Source organism: Canis lupus, chromosome 14 (genome assembly GCF_011100685.1).
Source record: "Canis lupus familiaris isolate Mischka breed German Shepherd chromosome 14, alternate assembly UU_Cfam_GSD_1.0, whole genome shotgun sequence".
NCBI lineage: Eukaryota > Metazoa > Chordata > Mammalia > Carnivora > Canidae > Canis > Canis lupus.
Genome location: NC_049235.1, coordinates 27,576,906 through 27,604,432, shown reverse-complemented (window position 1 = coordinate 27,604,432; position 27,527 = coordinate 27,576,906). Strand labels below are relative to the sequence as shown.

The window sequence follows — 27,527 nt, the reverse complement described above, 5'->3', positions numbered from 1 at the left end:
GAAACTAGAGAGCAAAGAAGAGGGTTTCCTTAGAGTAAGTGTATAAGATTTTAGTAGCTGGCTGTTGTGCAAGCATAAAATCTGAAAATAAAAAAGATATATAATTTTGCTGACAATTATATTTCTAAACTTTTTAGAGTCATTCTTAAAATTGTGTGTGTGTAAAATTGAATCACATCAAAGAATTCACGTAGATGGAAAGTCACAGAGGCTGCCTTCCAAAGATGATGTGAGCAAGAAGAGGGGCAGTGCGCAGACCTCCTTGTTTTTTAGTAAACTACAATAAAAGAGCTCAGAAAGGCGTAAGGCTGGCTGTCAGGAAATGAGCTTAAGCAAAGGAAATGGGAGATGTCTGGTTCAGGGGATTTGAGGAAGGCTTTTTCCCAATGGGTGCTTTTGTTTTCCTTTTTTATGCTAAGACGGGATACATGATTTGTCTTTCACATATACACAAAAGAAATACCAAGGTAGTAAGATAACAGCTCTGAGGTATAAGCCCCAAGTTTTCTCTGTAACAGAAGGCTGTTCACTTGCAGCCTAGTGATTTGGGCTGAAACACATGCAGGAAGTGGAGAGTATTACTAATAACAGGTTGAGCGCTGATATTTTGTACCCAATGACACAACTGAAGATGGGGCAACTATAATGTCTGGCCTAGGATTTTGGAACCAAGACTTTGAGAGGTCACATTGAGTCATCTACCAGTGAGTAGGGGAAGGGTTAAAGTGTACACAGGGAGAGACCGGAGGGCCCTGATTAGGCTTTGAGGGTATTTAAGGTATGGAGATGATGAAACAAAACAAAGAGATCAGGAAAATTTAGACCACCCTGTCCCAATTACTAGGGTTAAAATGTTTTTCTAATAATCACATTATGAACACAGAAAATAAAAATAACCACAAAACAGAGCAAGTCTCAGGGGAAAAATTCACTAATAAAGATTAACTAGACTGAGCAATACATATCTATAGATCACAGATGTCACAGAAACAAAAACTTACAACATATGAGTATATTATGTCCAGTTCCAGGCCACTGACCCAACCACAGGCAAGTTTCCTGGTAAAGTTTTAATAAAAGGCCAGAGATTTAAAAAGCCCTCACTGGCAACCCGGTCAGGACCCCCTCTCACTCCTGAGCTTTTCCTTGATCCTTGCTTAATAAAATTCTATCATTTTGCTCACTCTCCTTTGTCTGTGAGATTCGTTCTTCAATTCTGTGAGACATGAACCTCACTCTCTTGCTTCAACATCACTCATCATCAGGGAAATGCAAATCAAAATTACAATGAGATATCACCTCACACGGGTCAGAATGTCTAAAATAAAAAAACACAAGATACAACAAGTTTGGCAAGGGTGTGGAGAAAAAGAAACCCTCTTGCCCTGTTGGTAGAAATGCAAATTGCTGCAGCCATTGTGGAAAACAGTATGGAAATTCTTTAAAAATAGAACTACCCTATGATCCAGGAATTGCACTAGTGCATTTTTACTCCAAAATTACAAAAGCACTAATTCAAAGGGATATGCTCACCCCTATGTTTATTGTAGCATTATTTACAATAGGCAAGATATAGAAGCAGCCCAAGTGTCCATCAATAGATGAATAAAGAAGAAATGATATACATAAATATATATGTATTATAATAGAATATTATTCAGTCATAAAAAAGAATGAAATCTTGCCATTTGTAACAACATGGATAGAACTAAAGAGAATAATGCTGAGCAAAATAAGTCAGTTGAAGAAAGACAAACACCATATGATCTCACTCATATGCAGAATTTAAGAAACAAAACAAATAAGCAAAGTGGAAAAAAAAGAGAGAGACCAGCCAAGAAACAGATTCTTAACCATAGAGAACAAACCGATGATTGCCAGAGAGGAGGTAGGTGGGGGATGAGGATTAAAGAGTACACTTATCATGATGGAAAAAAAATTAAATTAAATAAATAAAATAAAAACAAAAATAAAAGACCGTGTGGCCCTAGAAAGAGCAAAAAGGAGTCGGTTCCTGATAAATGTCCCAATGGAATAAGGCCAGCTAGCTATATGTTCTGCACATTTCTTTGATGAGAGTTCCCAAAATGCTTACGAGAAAATTCTTAAGGCAAGTTGAGTGGGTAGATGTAACCTAGTAATTTATCATCAAGACATATATAGGACTTAGCATGAAACAAAGGATGCTCAGACAGAAGCCTTTTGGTTTGGAGAAACTAATGGGCAAAGATGGGAATGCAATATCACTTTCCCAGAGTTCAAGGACTGCCCTGATCCAAACTGAGGAACATCTAATTTCCAAGACTGAGACCTAACCATGCTCCTTATAAGAAACAGATTTTGGGGGATCCCTGGGTGGCACAGCGGTTTGGCGCCTGCCTTTGGCCCAGGGCGCAATCCTGGAGACCCGGGATCGAATCCCACATCGGGCTCCCGGTGCATGGAGCCTGCTTCTCCCTCTGCCTGTGTCTCTGCCTCTCTCTCTCTCTCTCTCTCTCTCTCTCTGTGACTATCATAAATAAATAAAAATTTATTAAAAAAAAAAAGAAACAGATTTTGCCAACCCCTCATAGTCCCCATTAGAATAGCATTTGTTCCAGAACTGCTCTCCCTAGAAAGGACTCCATCCAAAACTGAACTCATGAACACATTAATGCTTGTTCTGCCCATACCCATCTTCTCCTTTCTCTTCACTCTATGCCACCCCACCTCACATTAAAACTTACACATCAATAAGCTGATCTCAGTTTATTGGTAGAAAACAACAACAACAATCAACTAAAACATCCTGCTTAAGTTAAACAGGGGTGAGAAGTATTAACTCTTTCAGGGAAATCACAGAATTTCAAGTCACTTAAAGAACAAATTTGTATTAATGGATTTCTGTGGATATATTTTTGGGTAAGGCCTGCCCTCATTTAGTACACCTTGTACAAAAGCTGACATTTTATTATGAACAAAACCAGCTCTAAGGAGACATAGCCCTTAATGGAGAGTATTTTGATAATTCAATATCTGCAAGGAAGATCACCTCCCAGAGGTGGAGGCAGGTGTTAGTGGAGAAAGGTGACCAAGGAAGAGCCTCCGGATGCTTCCTGAGTGGTGAGGTGGAGGGTGAGAGCTGCATCAGATGTGGAAAATGATGGAAGGGAAGGACCATTTATGAAATCAGCCCACTGGCTACAGTGCCACCTTGCTCTGGGTGATGAGGATAAGCAACGAGGGACCCTGGAAAATGAACAGACTACAGTCAGAAAGGTCTGGGTTTGAACAGCAGATCTCACAACTTACTGGACAGGGGAATCTGGCCACAGTGCTTAACCATTCTGATATGTAGTTTCTTCATTTAAAAAAAGACACGATTACGGAATTAGAGATAATACAACTCATGGCATATATTAGATACTCAAGAGGTACATCCTAGGAGAAGAGCTATTATCCAAGGGACAGTGTGAAACGGTCAATACTAGAGTTGTAAGTATCAAGATTCATGACAGTACAGAAACAGAGGAGACCTAAGGCTCACATTTTCTTTCCTTATATTATCTTGTATCTAGCAGCTGGTTTGCCATCCTACCAGAATTACATTCCTCACTAAGCCTTACTTTTGACCTTATCTACAGCAGCACCTCATTTTTTTAAAGTGTAGATAGAAATGTGCTATTTATAGCTACCACCCTGGGCTATAAATCTTGGAGGCAATGTGGGTGCTGGCTTGGTTGCTCAGAGTCCTCATGAGTGACTAATTAAAAGGGTAAGTTCTATTGAGTTATTCTCCCATTTATTTCAGCTGTGTGGGACAGTGAGAAGATTAAAAAAAAAATGTGGAACAAGCAACAAAATGATGAAAGTTGCAGTTATGGGCAAATCTCATGACCTGTTACAAGTCTGGAGGAAGAAAAGGCTAAAGATTCTCTTTGCTATTAAAGAACAATTAAAAAAAAAAGAAAAAGAACAGTAAATAAAGCATAAAACAAGCTAAGGGTCCTGATACTTTTAATACAGTGGACCTCAGATTTCCATTAGCTTACAGGACCAATCAATTCTGCATTTATAAACTAGTGTATTGAAGACTAGAAAAAGTTAGACCATAATCAAAATACATTTTCTGAAATATTGAGTTCTATCCAAATAAAGCCTAATATCCCCTTTTGAGAGCAAAAATATGTCTGAAAGAAGTTTTGTCATCTTACATAGAATAATAATACACTTTACATGATGAATCAAGAACACTCAATTTTGTTGAATGAATAATTTATTTATTGAACATCAAAAATGTGTAATGCCTGGGAACTTATTTTCTAGGAAAATTCTGCAGATGTGGACATTTCTATGAGAAATCTCAAGATGTTTAGTACATTGTTCATTTGTTCTTAATATTCAGAAAAATCTAATAATCAAAGTTATTAGATCACTTAGTGGATGCTGAATTACTGTATGTCTTCCACACACTGTGCACTATGCACTGGAGAAGGAGACAGATATGTTCCCCAACATCAAAGTGGAACATGAGGATAATGGCCAAAGAGAGAAATCACAGTTGTGATGATCACTTCAAAAAGTTAAAACTGAATCCAGAAGAAGGAGGCTACCTCAAGAAAGTCAGTTTTCAAAAATTTTTCCCCTGAAACCAGATAGAAAAAAAAAAAAAAAAAAACTAATTGAAAATCAGGATTCTCTAAACAGTGGAAGCCTGAGGGATTTGAGGGGGGTGAGCTTTAGGACCGTATGCCAGACAAGAAGGAACTGTTAGTGTGCAAGGTTGCTTACAAAAGGGGGGGTCATACATTTAAGTAATGAAAGAAATTCTGAATTTCTAGGGGGCAAAAATCAACAGGGTGAGCAGAAGATGGCACTGGGACTTTTAACTAAGACTAGATAGGTCATAGAGAGTCATGCAAAGGTTAATTTTCTAAGATGTCACAAAGCCATTGAAGAGTTTTTAGTAGAAGTATGACTTGATTTGATTTGCACTTTAAAAGATCACTAATGTTGGGTGGCTGGTGGGCTGAAGAGGGTAGTAATGGATCATAGCAACAAATAAAACTGATTGTGAACTTCCCATGTGCCCCTCAAAATACAAAGTACTTTATACACATTACTTTATGTAACCTTCATTAAAACTCTGGGGAAGTTTTCACTTCTTTTCTGTGGAGCCTCTATGTGCATAAAATTAAAAATAAAAATTGATGCCTTGTTTTCTATGAATCCGGTTTTTTGCCAACTTAATTCATATGCCTCTGAGATTCAACCTAAGAGAGTAGAGAAGTTTCTCTTCCCCTTCATATCTGAAATAACCCAACAGTATATATGGAGAAAGGGTAGACAAAATGATAGGGAAATATAGATGAGAATTACGTCAGGAAACTCAACATAGGAGACCATAGTTTCAAAGGAGAAAGTTAGCAATAGTATCAAATGCTGACAAGATGTCAGCACTTCTAAGGGCCAATTCTATTCCAACCCCTGAGAATCCTAAGAACATAGCATACCCACAGTTATGGGGGAGATCTAACCACATATACTTATTATGCCAGGCACTAATTATTTTATGCTTTATATACTTTATTCCACTTACAATTTATATGAATTCCCTATGGCAGTTATTATGAAAATAATTATAGATGAAAAGCAATATACAGAGGTATACTGAGATTAAGCTACATTTTGAGCTTATATTTAATAAATGGTAGATCCATACTTCAAATACAGATCTGTCTGATTCCAGTGGCAATACTCTTTCCACCACAGAGTGTTACATTGAAGGGTAGATAGAGTTATGTTAGGGCTGTGTACTAGGTGTTTAGGAAGCATAGAGGGTGAGGAGGCACACTGATAAGAAAGGTAGATGCAGCACCATCAGGGAAGATTACACAAGAGCTGAGCCTTGAATGAGAAAGAATAGACGTATCACACAAGGAGGCGGCACGTATGTGCAGTGAGTGAGGGGAGGAGAGAGAATATCAACTTCAGGGACCTTCTGAACCTCAGGGTTTATGTAAGGAAGACAGGGAAACTGACAGGGAAAGAGCAGAGATAGGACCTTTATCCTGAAGAAAAACCACTTAAATATTGTAAATAGGGGGCCCCCTGAGGAAGATTTGTGTAGGAAATCTGTGTCAAAGGTGTGAAGGACGAATTGGAGAAAGAAGAGAAAAAAATGCAAGCCCTCCAAAGTGAGAGCCTAGTTAGTGGCCTGATGGACAATAGGGAAAAAAAGCATGTGTGAGCAAGATCAGAAAAGCAAGAAATAAAAAGAACTGGATGACTTGGACCAAGGTGGGGAGGCAGGGCAGTGGAGGGGGGATGGTTGTGGAGAGATGACAAAGAAAAGGTATATGGGATGAACACCAGTTGTCTGACTTGGGCAACAGGACAGTTGGCAGGAAATGAATGTAGGAAAGCAGATATGAAGAAAAAAAATGAGTTCAATTTTGGAGTTTGAATTGCCTGTGGAACTTCCAGGAGAACATGTTATGAAGACAGCTGGCTGTCGAGCAACACTTAAAAGGCTGGACCATGGTTGAAATCATGGAGGATGTATGTATACAACAATGATCCCCAAATTCATGTGACCACAGAATTCTTTATCCAAACCTAGTGTCTTTTTTTTTTAAGATTTCATTAATTTATATATTTTTTAAGATATTTATTCGTGGAAGACATAGAGAGAAAGGCAGAGACATAGAGGGAGAAGCAGGCTCCCTCTGGGGAGCCTGATGCAAGACTCGATCTCAGGACCCCAGGATCGCGCCCTGAGCCAAAGGCAGATACTCAACCACTTAGCTACCCAGGTGCCCCTTTATTCATTTATTTGAGAGAGAATGAGAGAGAGAACCAGCAGGGAGAGTGACAGAGGGAGAGGGACAAGTAGACTCCCTGCTGAGCGGTAAGCCCTACTCATGATTCATGGCTCAATCCCAGGATCATGGCCTAAACTGAAGTCAGATACTTAACTAACTGAGCCACCCAGTTCGTCTGAGAAGCTAGAGGTCTGAGAAGAGTTTATAATTTTCTCCTTCTGGGGAAATTTTGAAGCTGTATCAGTGACTGTTTCTCATTTTTTCAACAAGAAGAAAAGATAAAAGGCAGAGCAGGGACCCTATTTGAATCTTCTACATAGTCTATTTTGCTCTACCAATGATTTTTTTTTTTTGTCGGTTTGCCTGAAAAATGGTAGCAATACCATTCATAAAGATAAATGGATTTTATTTAACATAAAATGTATTTTATGACTCATCCTTTTTTCTAATACTCCAGTTTTCATTTGTTTGTGAATATCTTCATTGTCCAATGACTTGTTTCTCTCAGCCTTAGTGTATGATTTGGATTAGATAAAGAAGGAAAAAATGAAGAAATTGCAGTTGTACCATTTTCATATTGTGACATTTCAAGTAATCAAAACAATTTAGCTATCACGTGAAGGATTCTGTCTTCAAATACACAAAAGTCAATTCATTTGTGTGACAATTGTGATCTTTATTCTGCGAAGTAACAAGCTACTAAAACATTGCTTTACTTTCTCTCTGACGGAACCATGTCCCAGAAAAGCAATTTCACATCATTTATTCTTACTGTGACATACGTATTCTTTAAGAAGTTTGGGGAGAAATGTTGCTCAGTTTTTTTAAAGTAATGCTTTTAAGAGGGAATTTCCATAACAATTATCTAATTATTAAATGGAAATAGCTGCATTGCTAGAAAGGAAGGCCCATCCCAGCAAAACTGCCCAGGAGATTTCCGTTTGAAAATTACTCTTGAGAGACTGATGAGGTAAGAAATAAGATGAATAATTCTAGTTCATGAAGAGAGTGTCTCCTTCCCCTTTGGGGGGGTGGGAGGGGGGCTTGAATGCTACTTTCTTTTAGAGAGATAAATCTTAGTGTACAATTCAGCTTTTCCTTCTGTGATATGCTTAGTATGGATCAAAATTGTGGTCAAAGGAAAGTAAATATCGTCCATCAGGTTTCCCTTGAATTGTCAAAATTAAGACTATTTGTTCTTTTTTTTTTTTTTTTTTTTTTTTTTTTTTCTGCCACTAGATTTCTTTTCTTCTGGGGAATTCCTATAGTTGTGCATCACCCACCCCCCTCCCCGCCCAATTACTCAGGATCCTATTACAAAGGTTATAATTAAATCAAACAGACTCTGGTTGAATTTAAGGCTACTTAGTCACCACCACTCCTAGTACATCTGATTACTCCCCCAAAGGCCTACTTGGCAAATAGTCTAAACTAGGTATACACATTCAATAAAGAAATAAAATGAAACAAAACTTGCTGGGCTAAACTTGAGAAAGCTTATGTCAAGGTTGAGAAATCATATAATCCAAGTTCTTTGTTAATCAATAAGGAAACAGAAGAAACGATGGAGCACACAAAGAAATCTATTGACTACAATCATTACTGATGAAAACCATGATTCTTTCTGATTTTTTACAGGAGTGTTCAAGTCAAGGGGGTTATGAATGTAAAAAGAATTGAAAATCTGGGGAATCCCTGGGTGGCTCAGCGGTTTAGTGCCCCCCTTCGGCCCAGGGTGTAATCATGGAGACCCAGGGTGGAGTCCCACATCAGGCTCCCTGCATGGAGCCTGCTTCTCCCTCTGCCTGTGTCTCTGCCTCTCTCTCTCTCTCTCTCTCTGTCTCTCATGAATAAATAAAATCTTAAAAAAAAAAAAAAGAATTGAAAATATGGTAAGACTGTAAACATTATTAGGATGTCTGTCCATCTCATGCACCACCAACCCCCTTCTTTAAAAACTGCCCTACTCATAACCAGAGCTAAGGCCTGATTATAGCATATGACCTTAGTCCCATGCTGGCTGCAATAGATCAGGACAGACAGCTAACCAGAGCTTAACCAGATGACTTTCTTTCCTAAGCTAGGGCTGGAGTTGGCATTCAGAAGCTTCAGTCCTTCTCTGCAATACTGGGAAGTAATACACAGTGAAAAGCTAGTCTGGGGAGAGAAAAGAGAATGAGAGATGGGGGTGGTGCAAAAACAAGAGACCATGAGATAGCTTGAACAACAGAGTACATAGTAGTTTAAAATAACCAAGATGGACGAGATTAGGAGAGGAATCATTCTGAGAGAAAATTAAAAGTCCTTCTTTGTACACATGACAAACATTGTCATTGTACGTAGGGAGGGAGATGTGGACTAGACATCTGGAACCAGGGGAGATGTTAAGACTGAGAGATGTTAAGACTGAAGAAATAAACATTAGACTCCTCAGGATAGAGATGGTTTTAATTTTGGATGGGGCTAGGTGAGGTCAGAAAGGCATGGAGAATAGATGGAGGAGAGAGATCAATGTCAAATCCAAGGTCCTCCAGGGGTGCCTGGGTGGCTCAGTTGGGTAAGCATCCAACTCTTGATTTCAGCTCAGGTCATGGTCTCAGGGTCATGAGATCAAGCCCCAGGAGGCAAGTTTAAGATTCTCTCTCTCTCCTCCTCCCTCTAACCTTCTACCCTCTCTCTCAAAACACACACACACACACACACACACACACACACACACACACACAAAACACTAGCAAAGCAAGTAGAACAGCAAATTAGACAGAAAATTAGAGAACTACGGTGCCACAGAAGCCAGGAGAACATGTTTCCAGAAAAAAGTGACCAAATCAGCTCATATTTACAAACAAATAAACACTTCTTAGAATTATTTGTATTCAGCTTGAGGGCTCACTAAATGAATGATAGTCATATTGTAGTTTGGCTGATATTAGAGTCACATGTAAAAATAAAAAATAAAAACATAACCACTCATAAGCCAATTTTTAAAATTCCTCAGACAGATGCAATTAAGTTTTGTTAAGAAAAAAAAAAGCAGGGATCCCTGGGTGGCGCAGCGGTTTGGCGCCTGCCTTTGGCCCAGGGCGTGATCCTGGAGACCTGGGATCGAATCCCACATTGGGCTCCCGGTGCATGGAGCCTGCTTCTCCCTCTGCCTGTGTCTCTGCCTCTCTCTCTCTCTGTGACTATCATAAATAAATAAAAATAAAAAAAAAAAAAAGAAAAAAAAAAGCAGGGGTAGGTTGTTTTCCAATATTTCTTGTAATGACTGAAATTCGTAAGATTAAGTCTAGAATTAGGTCTAAGTGCGAGACTTCAGGAAAATGTCAATAATTAATTTTGTGTGAGATTCACTTTGCAGAAGTGTTTGGCATATAGTTTGGTGGGTGGTAGTGAACTCCTGTTCCAGGGAGGGAGCTCTGATAATAAAAAGGAGGATTCCATAAGATCTACTTGGCTAAAGGAAAAGTGACATCTCATATTGTTTTACGTATGTTGCAAAGCAATAGCAGAGGCAATGATTTTGCCAAGGCGCTTGCTAGGCCAGTTGGGTGCTCAGGTGTCTAGTAATAGCTATCGATATGTCCCATCCCCCCACAATAAGCATCCCATCTAAGTAAAAACAGCTTGCTTCCTAGGGCAACACTTCAAAGTCAGCTCTCTGACCATCCAGCTTGACTAGACTGCCTCTCAAGCCCTCCTTAATTTAGTGCAAAGGCTGGTGCAATTACTGGGCTGAATTTCTTAGGGGTTCCAATCTCGAGCTCTAGAATCTAGAGCCTTCTTAGAACCCCATTTCTTGTCATTATTAACTGAGTGACTATGTCTAGAGATTTAACGACATCTGGGCCTCTTTCCTTGTTAATGAAAAAAAAAAGGATTATAGAAGTTACCTCAGACAGTTACATTAAGGGTTGCCTCGGTGGCTCAGCTAGTTAAGCATTGGCCTTCAGCTTGGATCATGATATCTGGGTCCTGGGATCAAGACCCCCATTGGGCTCCCTGTTTGGTGGGGAGTCTGCTTCTCCCTCTACTCCTGCCTGCTGCTCCCTCTGCTTGTGCCCTCTTTTATTCTCTTTGTCAGATAAATAAATAAAATCTTTTTAAAAATTAAAAAAAAAAAGAAATGTTGAGAGTTAAATGAGAAAATAGAGCATTTAGCACAGTGCAATGCATACTGCAGTGAATCATTCACTAAGAGGTAGTTTCATGTTACCATACTGTTAGAAATGTAATATTACATGAAACAGACTTGGTTCTGCAATGGAGTTTGAGAATAGGGACATGACTAAGATATTCTGAAAATGATCACTGCTCTGCTAGGAAGAAGCAGGAGACTTAGGGTGTAGCTCAGCCTCTAGGTTCAGTCCTCATTCCACTTCTTTCCTACTGGTGCCAGTGTAGACCAGTGTACCATTTACTACCCTAAACAGATATAAACAAATATAAATGGGAACAGTAGTCCCCTCTTATCTGCAGGGTAAACGTTCCAAGACCTCCAACAAATGCCTGAAACCACAGATAGTACCAAACCCTATAGATACTATGTTTTTTTTTCCCCATACGTACACACCTCTGATACAGTTTAATTTACAATTGAGGCACAGTAAGAGATTATCAATAACCAATAATAAAATAAAACAAGTATCACAATATACCATAATAAAAGTTATGTGAATGTTCTCTCTCTCTCTCTCTCAACATCTTACTGTCCTGTACTCACTCTCCTTCTTGTGACAATGGGAGGTAATAAAATGCTTATGCGATGAGGCAAGTGACCTGATGATGTGAACACTGGGAAGTAGTGTTAAGCTACTGCTGACGTATAGATATGATGATATTTCTAAGTGATTGTCTGAAGGAGGATCATCTGCTTCCAGATCATGGTCGACTGCAGGAAACTAAAACCTCAGATGGCTTGGGGGTGGGGGTGGGGGTGGGGGACTATATTTGCTATAAATGAGTATGTGTGGTTAAAAAATAAATATGGATTTTTCTAAATGAAAACACATTATTCCATTTCTTTCTGTCACTGTACTTTTTTTCTTTTATGTGAGTATAATAAATGAATTTTTGAGGCAGTTTTAAGTGATGGTCAATCATTGTTCAAAGCCTCCACTGCCTGAGCTCACAATTGTGAAAACCTGCATTATAACAGGAGACACTCTCTGGCCTAACACTTTACATCACAATAGGCAGGCCACCGTGAGGCGCTTTGAAATCCCAGGGCTGTGGTCAAAGTACAGACCTCCTGGAAGGACAAAGTGTTCTGTTTGTGTAGCACAAGGGTGTGGCTTTTGTAGCTAGTAAAATAATCTGAACACAAAGGCTTCTAGATCCTGCGGAGCACTCTGCAGTGAACTGACTCAGCGTAAAGTGGTGGGAAAGGAAGCTTGTTCTTAGATTTCAGAACCCTCCAAAGCTACACCCTGCTCACTTAGTTCCGTCCCAGTTCAACAGGAAGGGGATTTCATCAGCTAGTGCGCGCACACACACACACACACACACACACCAAGCAGAAGAGAGAATAAGAGGTGCCCAGGGGAACGCTGAGGGAGCCCACTACCCACTCTACAACCTCTTGCCAGCCTCGTGCTTTTTTACTTGTTTCATTCAAGCAAAACCTAGTTGCTTTCAGGGACTGGCAAAGGGAAGCCTCCTAATTATGCTGAAGCACCTTAGCAGCTGCTTTGCAAGAGCAAGCTGCAAGATCAAACATCCCCAGTTAATAGTGGAGGGGGTTTCTGAATAACATCATAGATGCTTTGGTTATCAGCGTCCAAGAGAGATCTGTGTGTTAAAAGCAAAATATTGATATGTTATACATATGTTGCATACAGATTAAATGGAGACAAATCTATTAAAGGTTTCAGTCATGTACACTTTCAGGTTCCACACACACACACACACACACACACACACCAACCTTCACCAATTTAGACTTCATGTAAATAAACAGAGCACAATTTAGAAACTGATGTAATTTAAAATCCTGATCCTTACATGTGTCATTGAGAAAAAAGAGGTCTGAATTACACAAAATCAGTCTATATTGATTAGATTCTCCTCCTAATTGCTCAACTCATAATTTTACTTGGATCATTTTGCCTAAAGATCACTTAGCCAAATTCCCCCAAAGAAGATATGGAAACTTTTTGTGAAAAAGATCATATAGAACTTTACCTTTTATCAATAAGATTAATGTTCTGGGGGAACTTACATTCCAAGGACACAAATTATCCAGAAAAAAAATAAGTTACTAGGATGCACATAACTATTAGTTTACCTTTCTTTAAACTACCAGAAAGCCAATTAACTTGCGAACAAATTAAAAAAAAAAAAAATTCGGGATCCCTGGGTGGCGCAGCGGTTTAGCGCCTGCCTTTGGCCCAGGGCGCGATCCTGGAGTCCCGGGATCGAATCCCACGTCGGGCTCCCGGTGCATGGAGCCTGCTTCTCCCTCTGCCTGTGTCTCTGCCTCTCTCTCTCTCTCTGTGTGTGACTATCATAAATAAATAAAAAAATTTAAAAAAAAAACAAATTTAAAAATTCATGAATTTCATATACTATTTACAAAAAAAAAAAAAAAAGGTTCAAAAATATGTAGTGATAACATTAAGAGGAGCGTTATGGTGAGATTTTTGCCAAAAACCATTTAAAGTTAACCCCCAGACAACCTAAAATGTGGATAATATCTTATGAATTAAAATTTGATACATTTTTATTATTACTAAAGTGTTAAAAAATGGTTAAAATATATGTCCTAGGTAAAATATATGACCTTCCTTCTCTTTATCGAGATCACTAAATGTAATGAAGTTTTGTTTATTTTAAATGGTCTTTTCAAAGCTTTTCTTTCTGTAACTGGACCACATAACTCCTTTCTTATTTTAGCAGTTCTGAAGGGCATAATTGGGAGCAGTAAAGGATAAACTGCCCCGTCTATAATTACATGACAATGGAACTCCGTGAAAGGTGAGTTCCTCACAAAATACGAGGTAGGTAGGGAATATTTCAGTTTAAAATGGATTACCCTTGGGATCCCTGGGTGGCGCAGCGGTTTGGCGCCTGCCTTTGGCCCAGGGCACGATCCTGGAGACCCGGGATCGAATCCCACGTCGGGCTCCCGGTGCATGGAGCCTGCTTCTCCCTCTGCCTGTGTCTCTGCCTCTCTCTCTCTCTCTCTCTCTCTGTGACTATCATAAATAAATAAAAAAAAATTAAAATGGATTACCCTAGAGAATTAACATTTGTCTTCGGAAGACTTGTGTTCATCCCCTGAAGGGAGTGTAATCAGGAGTGTAATGTAGATCTACTACATACTCCTAGGCTCTGGGATAACAGCAGGAAGAAAGACACGGTTTCTGCTCTCTTGGACCCCACATTCCTGTGGAGGATGACAGGCATCAAACACAAATCCAGCTTAATAAACAAGAAAATATCACGTAGCAGAGAAAATCACAACAGTGTGTTATATTAGAAAATGACTAGAAGGTTGCCAGGCTTAGCCAACAAAAATTCAGGAGACAGAGTTCATTTTGAATTTCAGATGAACTAATTATTATTATTTTACTATAAATATGTCCCATGCACTATTTGAGACATACATTCACAACACAAACACAACAAAACAACAACAACAAAACCCCACAAATTTATTGAGTATCTGAGATTCAAATTGAGCTCTGTCTTCTGCATTTTATCTGATGACTCTACCTGGAACACTCCTCAAGTTGGGAGGTTGGGAAAGGCCTCTGTGAGAACATGATATTGACAGGTGCCAGAAATAAGCTACAGCACAAGCCCAAAAGCAGAAACAGGTGTGAGTGCCTGGTAGCTAGAGTGTTTGTACAAACCATGTGGTTGAGCAATTGTGACAGTCAGAATTGACCCAGAGAAGCCTTTCCCACGTGTACCAGAGGACTGAGATGGTAGTCCTTCCCTTACCCATGGTTTTGCTTTCTATGGTTTCACCTGCCTGCAGTCAACAGTGGTCTAGCAGATGATTCACCTTCTGACACACAGTCAGAAAAGGTCAATAGTAGCCTAACATGATGTCACAATGCCTTCACCTCCCTTTACCTCATCATGTAGGTGTCTTGTCATCACATGAAGGGTGACTACAGTACAGTAAGATAGAGAAACCACATTCACATCTTCACATAATTTTTATTACAGTGTATTGTTAGAATTGTTCTATTTTATTATTGGTTACTATTGGTAATCTCTTACTATCCCTATTTTATAAATTAGACTTTATCATAAGTATGTATGCATGTATAGGAAAGAACAGGGTATATAAGGTTTCAGGCATCCCCTGGGGGTCTTGGAACATCTCTCCCATCCATAACGGGGAGGCTCCTGTCTATGAGAAATATCTAAGGGAGGCAGGGAGATGCACTGTGGAGGGAAGGAATTAGGCTATGTCCTAGGCAAGGTGTGGAGTTGCCTGTGTGCTATATTAGAAGCACTTACAATAAAGGGTAGAGAGAGGAGGAGGAGGCTTGAAAGAAATGTGTGAAGCTGAGGTCAGGAAAACTGACTTAGAAATGGAGGCTCTGCAACTATGGGCTCCTTGGTAAGGCTTTAAGATTTTTAATCTATCATCAAGAAAGTCCTACAGGGTATAACTTCAATTTTACTCTTTCCACAATATTATTCCTTTTTAAAATTGTTTCAATTCTTTAAAAATTGGGAGGGGATAAAAAAATAAAACAATAAATAGGGAGGGGATAAAATGGAATATGCAGAGCCAGACAGCAATTTTAGAAAAAGGGAAAAGACAACCATTAAAGAGAAAGCCTGGGTGCTTCGGAGTGGACAAAAATACTGGGTGGGAGCATCCTGAACAGGGTAGGGAGCTTCAGGAACCAGCACAAAATACACAAAACGTATGTGTACACAAAAAAATAAATATATACTTTGTGTGTGTTCATATACATTTACATATATATGTATATGTGTATGTATTTTAAATGGTATATACCACAGATATTCCCCTGAAATTTCCAAGTTTTACTTAATGGCATGTATTGGAGACCTTTCTAAATCAGTATATACAGATCTATTTCACTCTCTTTAACTTCTACATAGTATTCCATCACCCATCATATAGATACACTATCCTTTAAGCGTCTTCCAATGAGTGAGCATTTGAGTCATTACCAGTGTTTTGCCATTAATGCTGTCAAGACCATAGTTCCCAAGCCATGCTGGCTGCTGTAAACATACAATAGTATTATAGAATATTTTTAAATTTTAGGGAAGCACAGCCACATCTGTCAAACACCACACAAACCACTACTACAATACTATTAAATTTGGGTCTAAGTGCTTAATAAACAGAACTGCTGGATATTTCTTTTGACCTAGGGTCACCATGATAAAGTTACTGAGATGCTAAGAGTGCAATGATCCAAGAAGGTCTGAGAATCTCTGTGCTAAGAACATCCTTAAATGTGCCGAGGTGTATACAACATCTCAGGAGGAAGGTCCTAGGAAGTGTCTTGTTGTTTTTGCTAATTAAATTGAAACCATATGAAAAAGAAATACTTTACATCTATTTTTCTTGAAAACATTTTCCAAACTGATTCTCAATAAATCATCAGCCAGATTTTCATATTTCTGCTAAGCAGTCATATTTGGTACATCTCATTGCAAGCTGGTATATCCCATGTAACTTATTCTTCAGAATTTTATATTTTTAAAGAGCTATGACATTTATATGATTGCAGATATTATCATTTAAAAATACATTTACTTCAGCTACTTTGAGGCAGAAAGAAATGCAGAATTTGTTGCCTCTTAATTTTTGTGTTACAGAAGTCCAAATGAATGATTTACCATTGACTCATAATTTTGTTATGCAACATCTATTTCAATAAAGTTTAGTAATGATGAATATAATTTCAATAGGATTCTGAAATTGCTAGATTTCAAAATAAAATTCCGTTGTTGGTGCTTCACTTCATCTGTTAAGAGACAGACATTCTGGGCATTTCCCAGAAGTTGAAAAAATGCCAGGAGGTTATTGTGAAGAGTTTAAAATAAAAGGTATCAACTCAAGTTCTCTGTCAGACTTTAGATTTTTAACTATATATGCCCAAATATTTTAAAATCAATAGAATGCAATGATTTACCAGATCATTACAGAATATCATTTGCTAGTAAATTTGAGGACAAAGTCTCCCTAAATCAAGTTACAAGATGTTCCTCCAGTGGTTTCAATGGCGAGTTAATTACACATGTTGCACAAGAGTTCTGAGCATTAAAGAGGCCAGTCTATCCTGCTGTGTTTTTAGTATTACCATCAGTCCTGCTGCTGCTTTCTCAAGGACTTTCAGTAAATGCTTGTCAAATGACTAGTTTAGCTGGAATTTAATCATTATTTTAAAATCACTCAGTGTCAATCTTAATGTTTCTATCACTAAACATGAAATAATAATACTTATTACCTATTTCCTGAGATGCTGTATGATCAGGTTAGTATTATAATTTACTGAACATTATGCTTGATAAAATAATTGTGAAAATATTTTATCATAGCATTCCTCTGACTAAAGCAATCCAGAAAGGAAATCTCAGAAGAGTATCTTCCTTTGACAGATTGGAAAACAGATTTTCAAAAATTCTCATCTACTCACGTGACATTTTTTTTTTTTTAAATTAGAGTTATGAATAAAACCAAAAGGAATAGAAAGAAAGCTCTAAAAAATAAACAAGATTATTGTGCTGGACTTAGTGACTTTCTGGTTTTAAAACCATCCAAATCCAAAAGAATGAGAGTTAACCATACCTATACCAAGGTGGTGACTGTTAAAGTTTCTAGATATATAAAAATGAGTTGCAAACTCAGACCTAGGTGCCCCAAAGATGTAAATAGTCTTTAATCTGGCTACTTAGACACTTTGAGTTTATACGAATTACCTATGAACTCTGTGAACTTATAAGTTACAAGTGAAGTGTCACTGTGCTGTGTCCAAGATATAATCATAATGGGCCTGTCATGTAGACTCCACCCTGAATTTCAAGAGGCTTGCAACAGGCCCGAGATCCTTGTCAAAATGTGACCCAATATCCATGCTCCATATCAAATACAGACAGATAATTACAATTTTGATACTAGTATTTAGTTTAAGAAATATCTTTACAGTGTAAAATATGTAATGGTATAATATGCATCTATAATACACATATATAATATGATATTTAGAGTTGTCAACTTCTATAATGCAGGGAGAAAGGTAGCTTTAAATGGGTTTTTTTGTTACATTACCATTACCTTTCGAGTAATCTAAAATTTTTCATTATAAATTGATTTCATTTGAAAACGTACCATATCGAGTTTTGAAGGTCAGTGCTAATAAGGGACAACGGCTTTTTGACCTAGAACCTGAGATTCAGTTAGTAAAGCAGGGAGTATATTTACCTCTAGGACAAGTTAGGGCAGGAAAAAAAAAAAAGGTCAGGATTAACTGATCTTGATTTACTTATTTTACTTGCACCATGTAAAATTGTACCAATTTCTCTAAGTCCCTTAACTTTCTTCCCTGGAAGCCATGGAGGAATAACTTTTAATTGGAAAGTGATAAAGCCAACCTACATTTCCTCATTGTTGAGACTTAATAAGCTTGTTTTATTTTTTCATTAATTATTATTATTATTTAAAGATTTTATTTACTTATTCATGAGAGACACAGAGAGAGAGGCACAGATATAGGCAGAGCGAGAAGCAGGCTCCCTGTGGGGAGCCCAATGTGGGACTCGATCCCAGGACCCTGGGATCACGACCTGAGACAAAGGCAGATGCTCAACAACTGAGCCACCCAGGCACCTTTTATTATTATTTTTTAAAGATTTAATTACTTATTTTAGAGAGAGAGAGAGAGCAGGGGGTGGGAAGGGAGGGATAGACCGAGAAGCAGACTCCCTGCTGAGCATGGAGCCAGAGTCAGGGTGATCCCATGACCCTGAGATCACAACCCAAATTGAAATCAAGAGTAGGAGGCTTAACCTACTGAGCCACCCAGGTGCCACTTATTAAGCATGTTTTGAAGATACTTTATATAATAAAGAAGTCTTTTACTAAAATAAAATTGAAGCTATTTACCTATAAGTTTGTACGTGACATGATTGATTTGCACAAAGATTCTAGAATATTGGCATTTTTTGGTAGTATATATTTTATAATAGTGGCTTTATAATCACTGAGAAGTGGGATGCTTGGGCAAAAGAAAGAATTTTTAAAAAGACAGAATTCAGAAGGCCAGCTAGAAATTAACCTTGTAGTTTGTCAGTTCCTCCTCTTAAGGGAGAAGAGAACAATTCAGCTGCTTCTCTCAAAATCTAGTGGTTTCTTGGAGCTCAGTCAGTTAAGCTCTTGATTTGAGCTTGGGTCATGGTCTTGGGTCAGGGGATGAGCCATAGGGTGAGGCTCCACACTCAGTGCAGAGTCTGCTTGAAATTCCCTCTCCCTCTTCATCTGCCCCTCTCCCAACTCACCCACCTGCTCTCTCTCTGCTCCTGTCAATTTTTTGTATTTTTCTTCGATAACCCTTATCGTACTACTAGAGGGATTGTTAACATGTCTGCTTGCCTGATCAAATTCTGCATTGTCTATAGAATTCTGTAGAATTTATTTTACTTGCATTCATTCATCTTTGTATGCCTAACAATGTTACCATTAAATGCTATGAATGAATATATAAAGACAAAATAGAACATATACAAAATCTGAAAAAAAAAATAGTAAAACCCATTCCTAGAATTTTACTTCTATAATACCTATAATAGAAAACAGCTGCAAAAAAAAAATCTAGTTTTAAATTTCAACTTAGATTTTAAAATGTCATTCCCTTCCTCTCTTCTTTCCAATTCTTCCTCTCTTACCTCCCTCCTTCTCCCTTCTCTCTGTCTCGTGTTTACAATTCAGTGAAAGAGCCATTAGGCAGAACCAAGAGGCAGGCAGGCAGTCCAGCAAAGTTGGCTGCATATAGGTGAATTGAGCAAATAATGTATATTGACATAATGAAAGCCAGGTTTCTTACTGTCAGAGGAGGAAAGGGCAAATATGGAGAGAAAGCTACAGATGGTCCCCAACTTACAGTGGTTTAATATATTATAATATTCCAACTTTATGATGGTACAAAAGTAATATCCATTCAGTAGAAACCACACTTCAAATTTTGAATTTGGGTCTTTTCCCAAGCCAGTGATATGCTCTATGATGGCCCCTTGTGATGTTGGACAGCAGCAACTGGAGCCCCCAGTCAGCCCCCTGATTATGAGGGTGAATGACCAATACTCTGTACCCAGACAACCACCCAGTTTGTCACTTTTGGTACAGTAGTCAATAGATTATATGAGATATTCAATACTGTATTATAAAATTGGCTTTATGTTAGGTGATTTTGCCCAAATGTAGGCTAATGGAAGAGTTCTGACCATGTTAAGGGTAGGCTAGGCTAAGTTATGATGTTCAGTAGGTCATGTGTATTCAATGCATTTTCAATTGACGATATTTCAACTTTGGATGGGTTTATTGGTAGGTAACCAGGTTGCAAGCTGGGAAAGACCCCATAATGAGTTCTGTAGTGAGAGGTATTGGAGGTATGGTGTGTGCCCATAAATAAATGTGTGTGTATACATATACACATACACACACATAACTATATATATATGAGAAAGAGAGACGGAGAAAAAGGTATGTGTATGTGTATATATATGTGTGTGTGTATATATATACATATATATATAAATTTCCTCTTTCCACTAGAGTTGCCTAGAAACAGGAGTATCTCTCCCAGCAATGGGCACACCTCACATGCATAGCAGCCACTCTCCTAAAAGAAGCAAGGTTTCTTGAAATGGCTAATCCCAGGGCTGGTATAAGGAAAAAACAAGATGAGCTTGGATGATCTGACTGTGCCAGAAAATAAGAATGATGGTTACATGTCAAAACCACACAGAATCCAGCCTGAAAAGTCTCCTACTAATCAAATCTGGGGTAATTCGAACATTAAAATAAATAACGATAGTTCCTAATGAGAGCTTATTGAATAAAAAAAGAATTCATGGGGGTGCCTGGGTAGCTCAGTCATTTAAGCATCCAACTCTTGATTTCGGTTCAAGTCATGATCTCAGGGTTGTGAGATTGAGCCCAGATTCAGGCTCTACACTGAGCATGGAGTCTGCTTAAGATTTTCTCTCTTTCTCTGGGGTGCCTCGATAGCTCAGTCAATTAAGTGCCTGCCTTGGGCTCAGGTCATGATCTCAGGGTCCCGGGTGGAGTTCTGCATTGGGCTCCGTGCTCTTTGGGGAGTCTGCTTCTCCCTTTCCCTCTGCCTACCACTCCCCCTGCTTGTATGCTATCTCTCTCTGTGTTAAATAAATAAATAAATAAATAAATAAATAAATAAATAAATCCTTTTTTTTAAGTTCTCTCTCTCCCTCTTCCTCTGCTGCTCCTCCCCACCACCTCCCTCACTCCCTCTAAAAAAAAAAAAAAAAAAAAGAAAGAAAGAAAGAAAGAAAGAAGAAAGAAAGAAAGAAAGAAAGAAAGAAAGAAAGAAAATTCATGAGTCCTCAATGATACAGATAAATAAACAAATGGGGGAAAAAGAAATGCTTCCTTGCAGTTTAATACCAAGTAATGTAGAAGGGATGAAGAAATTAGAAAATGAACATTTCTCAACCAATAGAGTAATAATCAGGTAAGAAATAGCAATAGCTATTACTAGTAGTAGTAGCTATTATTTAGCAAGGATGCTAAAACTAATCCGTGATTGTAGGCAGAGGAACAGGATTTTACAGTTTCAAAATCTCTCTCCACAAAATAATTGCTAATTCAAAAATCTAAAAAACATCATACCTTTATAGTAGAGAAACCTCAGAGACACCAGCTCACTTAAGTGATCAAAGCTAACATCACCAGTAATGAAAAAATTTGGCACCATGTGCCATATGATTAGATGCAAGGAAAAGAGAAAAGTATCACTTCTGTGAGATTTTGTTCAAAAAATGCATGGCCTGGATATAATTCTGAAGAAACATTAAATAAACCCAAACTGAGGAACAACCTCTCAAAAACTGGGCTATAATCTTCAAAAATGATATAGCTGAGAAAGGAAAGGAAAGGAAAGGAAAGGAGGAATTATTTCAAAATACATGAGACAACCAGGTATCACAATCGATCCTGGATTGCATCTTGTGTCATAAAGGACATTATTGAGACAACTGGCCAACCTTGCATGAAGTCTCTGGGATAAGGATGCACAGAATTTATTTTCTTTTCTTTTTTCTTTTTAGTTCAATTCTTGCAACTCTTCTCCAAATTTAAGACTATTCCAAAATTAAAAGTAAAAAAAAAAACAAAAAGCCCCAAAAAACAAAAAGTATTTAAAATGTTCTTCCTTGACCATGACTCCAGTGATTGAATGTCCTAAAAGTTAGGTTCATATAAGAAATATCTGGTACATTTGCAGAACCAAGTTGAAATACCGAACACACGGTAAGTAGTGAGTCACCAATGCTTCACCTGTAAATTACTGGTATTGTTATTATTAGTAGTTAACATTCATTAGCACCCACATTGCTGTACATAATACAGCAAAAGTAATGGCTCCTTCAAAGAGCTGTTCTAAAAAATACAAACTTCTCCATAGGCGCATATCCAAATACAATGTCTCTAAAGGGGTGGAGAGCCATGGGTCAGCTCTCACAAAGACAGAACTAGACTCAGGCTTTTCCTCTCCTTTCTGCTTCAGGTTAAAGGAGGTGCAATCCAGGTGTTCACACATTACCAGGTTACTGCTGTGTAGGTTGAAAGGAATGACACAAGGTCATGGCCAATTTAGTATTACACCACACCTGTGAAACCTGAGGCCACCAACATTTCAGCAAGGCTGTGTAATTAAAGTGGTGACACATATTACTTAGAAATATTATTGACTTCCAGGACACAGCAGAAGCCCTCTGTCCACCTAACATTCAATTACAAATGGGGTCAGAGAAAGGCAGCAAAAGGCAGAACCTGGAGGAAACGGTGGTTAGCTGTTTGCTGCTCCTCCTTGGGAATCAGACCTCCCAGAACATTCCTCTCTGCAGCCAGGAAGCAAACTTTTAGTGCTGCCTCTTGAAAAATCTCTTTAATTATCTCATGCTTAATTTATGTCAGAATCTACCCTTCCCTCTCATAACACTGAGTTTTAAATAAACATTTGCTTATTAGTATATAGACCACAGATTGCCATATGCACAATTGGTACAGAAATAAGCAATATCACGTTGGAGAGAGTCACAGCTTGTTCACACCTAAAGAATCTCTGAAAACTAAATTGACAGAATGTCAGGGATTACAAGGATCTTCCACACAAACCCTGCTATATCTGGGCCACTTCAGAGGAAATTTTATTGGTAAATTAATAAGAATAAAAATCATAAATTAGTAAGAGGAGGACAAGATTCTAAATAGTTAACATGTCATGGTTATTTTAATCCTTATAACAACTCTAAAAGGGCATATTATTGTTATCTGATTTTATAGTCGATGATATTGTGGCCAGAGAGGTTAACTAACCTATCCAAAGGTACAGAGCTGATAAATAGTAAAACCAGCATTTGGACCCAGTTTGGTTCCAGAATCTAAAGCTCTTAACAATAATATCCTGCCTCTCTCTTAGAGAGCTTTATGGGTTATCACCACCACTATTTTCATTCAACTTTTTCTCGTCTATCAAGACTGAAATTCTAGTATTTCAAATCCAGGGGATTATATCAGTCTCTCTAAGATGAATGGGAATCCAGTTATTATTTGACATATGTTAGCTAGGCTTAAAGGGTATCAAGAACTTTTTTTGGGGGGGGGTATCAAGAATTTAAAGTATATTTGAGATGGAATTGAAACTTTAATCCAGTAAATATAAATTGGGGTGCCTGGGTGGCTCAGTTGGTTAAGTGTCCAACTCCTGATTCAGCTCAGGTCATGATCTCAGGTTCATAAGATTGAGCCCCATATTGGGCTCCATGCTCAGTTGTGAGTCTGGTTGAAATTCTCTCTCTCCCTCTGCCTCTGCATCTTCCTTTGCTTGCTCTCTCTCTCAAAATAAATAAAATCTTAAAAAAATAAATAAATGGCAGATAGTAGAGTATAGATTAATGAGAACATTAATATTGATTTTATTTTAAGATAAAATGACAAAGCTCTGCTTCTTTATACCCCCCAATCTATGTCCAGACTTGTAAGCATTCATGTAGCCTGATATATAGCAGCCTGATATATAGTGAAATAAGTGATTAAGCACTTAATGTGCCAAAAAACATCCGAAAGTAAAAATATCACAGTACCTGGGAAAAATCAAATTAAAGGTCGTATCTGTGATCCAGGAAACAAATTTCTCTGATCCTTTAAAATACACGTATTTTGATTAGATAATGAAAATTGCAAAGCACTAAATTTAATGTCTTATATCTTTTTAAAAATTCTGATGCATGTGTGTGTATATACATTATGTTATGTAAAATATTAAATCTGTTTATGTATAAATAGAAGGGATTCCTATTCTAAAATATTGTTAACAATTACATAGACCAGTGTTAAACATCTCAGAAAAAATGTCTCTGAACATCTCAGAAAAAAAACTCTCTCTAAGCAACTTTGATATCAGTGAGCATGAACAACAATAAAAGTTTAGACTTTTTCTTATTATTTAAATTTTAACAAAGTTTTGTCTGCAGCAGCAACAGAATACAAATGCTGCTACATTTAGAGTAAATATAGTGTGAGTAGAATACATCTTGGTAACAGAAAATAATGGCTCTAACTTCTGAAATTTAAGGAGCCTGTGTTCACCCTGTAGCTCCATCTCACTGACCAGGCTCCTTAGCCACCTCAAGCCACTTTGCTCTTCTATGAAACGCATCTACTAAAACTACTTACTTAAGTAAAAGGATTGCATGGCTATTTTTTTTTTAAGATTTTATTTATTTATTAGAGACACACAGAGAAAGACACACACACACACACACACAGGCAGAGGGAGAAGCAGGCTCCATGCAGGGAGCCCGATGTGGGACTCTATCCTGGGTCTCCAGGATCATGCCCCAGGCGGAAGGTGGCACCAAACCGCTAAGCAACCAGAGCTGCCCTGCATGGCTATTTTTAAGTTCCAAATCTAGACATAAAAAAAAAAAAAAAAAAAACAGGATTTCAGGAAAAAGAATCGAACCTTGGTATGTTGCATGGCCTTCGGGGCCTGAAAGCGGGAGATAAAAGCAAGACCCAAGCTAGTAACTGGAGTTCAGGTCAGGATGATAACAGTGGAAATGGAGATAAAAGGTGACTTCGGAGACATTTTAAGGGAAAAGATGACAAAATAAATTAATTTAAATATCATCTTAAAATAAGAATCAGATGATATCAAATCCTTAAATACTTCCCTATTAATTTTATTTTTGCTGTTTTTACTTCTTGCAGACCAACCTTCCACTTAAGACAAACTAGAAAAGCAACTTGTTTTTCAATCTATTTCAAGGGATCATAGAGCTGCAAGATACTAAGGATTTGGGGGAAAGAGCCAAAAGGAAAAAGAAGCCCAGAGAGATGAACCTTTGCTAGCTACCAGTGTCAGAAGTAAATTCTTCCTGGAGGATGACACCCTATAGAGCCTCAAATGTCACTGAAGTTTGTTTTGTTTTTTCTTAAAGATTTTATTTATTTATTCATGAGAGACATAGAGAAAGAGGCAGAGATATAGGCAGAGGGAGGAGCAGGCTCCCTGTGGGGAGCCAGATTTGGGACTCAGTCCTGGGACCCCAGGATCATGACGTGAGCCAAAGGCAGATGCTCAACCATGAGCCACCCAGGTGCCCAAATATCATTCAAGTTTTATTTATGATGTATGGTAGTCAGTCGGAAGAAAAACAGAAATATAAAAGGGTAAAATTTAATTAAAAAACATAAACAGACTCACAAATAACCAGATGTTGGTTTATCTGACAGGCATGAATTGAGGAAACTCTACAAATCCCAACCAAAAGAGATATAAAGGAAACCACCCCTAGACACATAGTCAAATTGCAAAACCTGAACACCAAGAAAAATCTTTTTCTTTTTTTAAAGATTATTTATTTGAGGGAGAGAGATAGAGAAAGAGAGAGAGAACAAAAGGGGCAGAGGGAGAGGGAGAGAGGATCTCAAGTAGACTCTATGTTGAGCGTGGAGCCCAATGTGGGGCTCTATCCTAGTATCCTGAGACCATGACCTGAGGTGAAACCAAGAGTCAGGCACTTAATTATGCCACCCAGGTGACCCCAAGAAAAATCTCGTAAATAACTAGAGAATAAAAGATATATTACCCTCATATGAGCAAAAGAATGTATTAACAGCTGACCTCCCAACAAGAAGACAGTTAAAGGACATGCTTTATTTTTTAAAGATTTTTTATTTTTAAATAATCTCTACACCTAAGGTGGGCTTGAACTCACAATCCCAAGATCAAGTTGCATGTTCCACCAACTGAGCCAGCCAGGTGCCCCTAGAATGATGTGCTTTAATTTAAAGTGACAAAAACAACAACAAAAACCAACTTAAAATTCTATACTCAGTAAAATAAGTATTTCCAGAAACCAAACATAGAAGGATTTGTTGTTAGCAGATCATACTAGAGAAAACAGTAAAAGAAGTTCTTTAGGCAGAAGGGAAATGCTCCCAGATTACGCCTCAAGAGATTCAAGAAAAAGTAGAGAGCAGAAGGAATAAGTATGCAATAAATAAATAAATAACTGTGTTTTAGGAGCTCTTCAGTGTGTATAAAATATACAATAATAACCTCTATCTCATAAAGGAAGTAAATTCAGTTAAAAGTACTTTATGTTTTTGTATCGTTCAAAAAAAATATAAGTGGCAAAAGTGCTGATTTATATTAGACCTCACTGTATCAGGGATGTATGTTGTAATTATGGTAACAAAAAAAGAATCGTAGAAAACTTTATAATAAAAAAAAGAATAAAACAATAAATCAAAAAGAAGGGGAAAATATATTAAAAAGAAACAGAAATGGTCAAATGAAAAATATGATGGTAGATTTAAACACAAATAGCAGTAATTTGTAATTAAATACGTAAAAACTAAATAAGGGGCTCCTGGGTGGCGTAGTTGGTTAAGTATCTGACTCTTGGTTTTAGTGAAGATTGAAATCTTGGTGGTGAGATCGAAACCCATATTGGGCTCTGCACTCATTGTGGGGTCTGCTTGGGATTATCTCTCCCTCTCCCTCTGCCCCTCCTGCTCATTTTCTCTTTCTCTCTCTCTCTCTCTCTCTCTCTCTAAACCAAATAAATTTTAAAGAAAGAGAGTGCGTGTGTGAGAGAGAGAGAAAGAGAAAGAGAGAGAGAGAGAGACTAAATAAAAGCCAACTATTCTCATTTAAAACTCAGCGGTTGAGCATCTGCCTTTGGCTCAGGACGTGTTCCTGAAGTTCCAGGATCGAGTCCCACATCGAGCTCCTGAATGGAGCCTGCATATGTCTCTGCCTCTGTCTGTGTCTCTCATGAATAAATAAATAAAATCTTTTTAAAAACAAAACCAGTTATCAAATTGGATAAAAATGTTTTACCCTGCTTGCTCAACTTCATGTCCTGCCCTTCTCTCCTTTTCTCACTATTCTAATCATGCTAGTTTTTTTCTCTCAGTTCTCAACTCCATGTAGTGATTGTCCATGTCAGGGC

General features: G+C 38.0%; 1 long non-coding RNA gene across 5 annotated transcripts in view; it reads right to left on the bottom strand.

Moving 5' to 3' along the window:
* The window catches only part of LOC102151173, a 115,502-nt gene extending 93,548 nt beyond the window's left edge, over positions 1-21,954 (bottom strand). Inside the window, exon 1 of one of the 5 annotated variants that reach the window (XR_005369483.1) lies at positions 21,673-21,954. This is a non-coding gene — a long non-coding RNA (uncharacterized LOC102151173). Of the gene's footprint in view, positions 1-13,089; positions 13,249-14,750; positions 15,622-21,672 lie in introns of those variants that run through there. The other 4 variants (XR_005369478.1, XR_005369479.1, XR_005369480.1 and 1 more) reach the window with 4 other exon arrangements.
* Between the last annotated feature and the right edge of the window lie 5,573 nt (positions 21,955-27,527).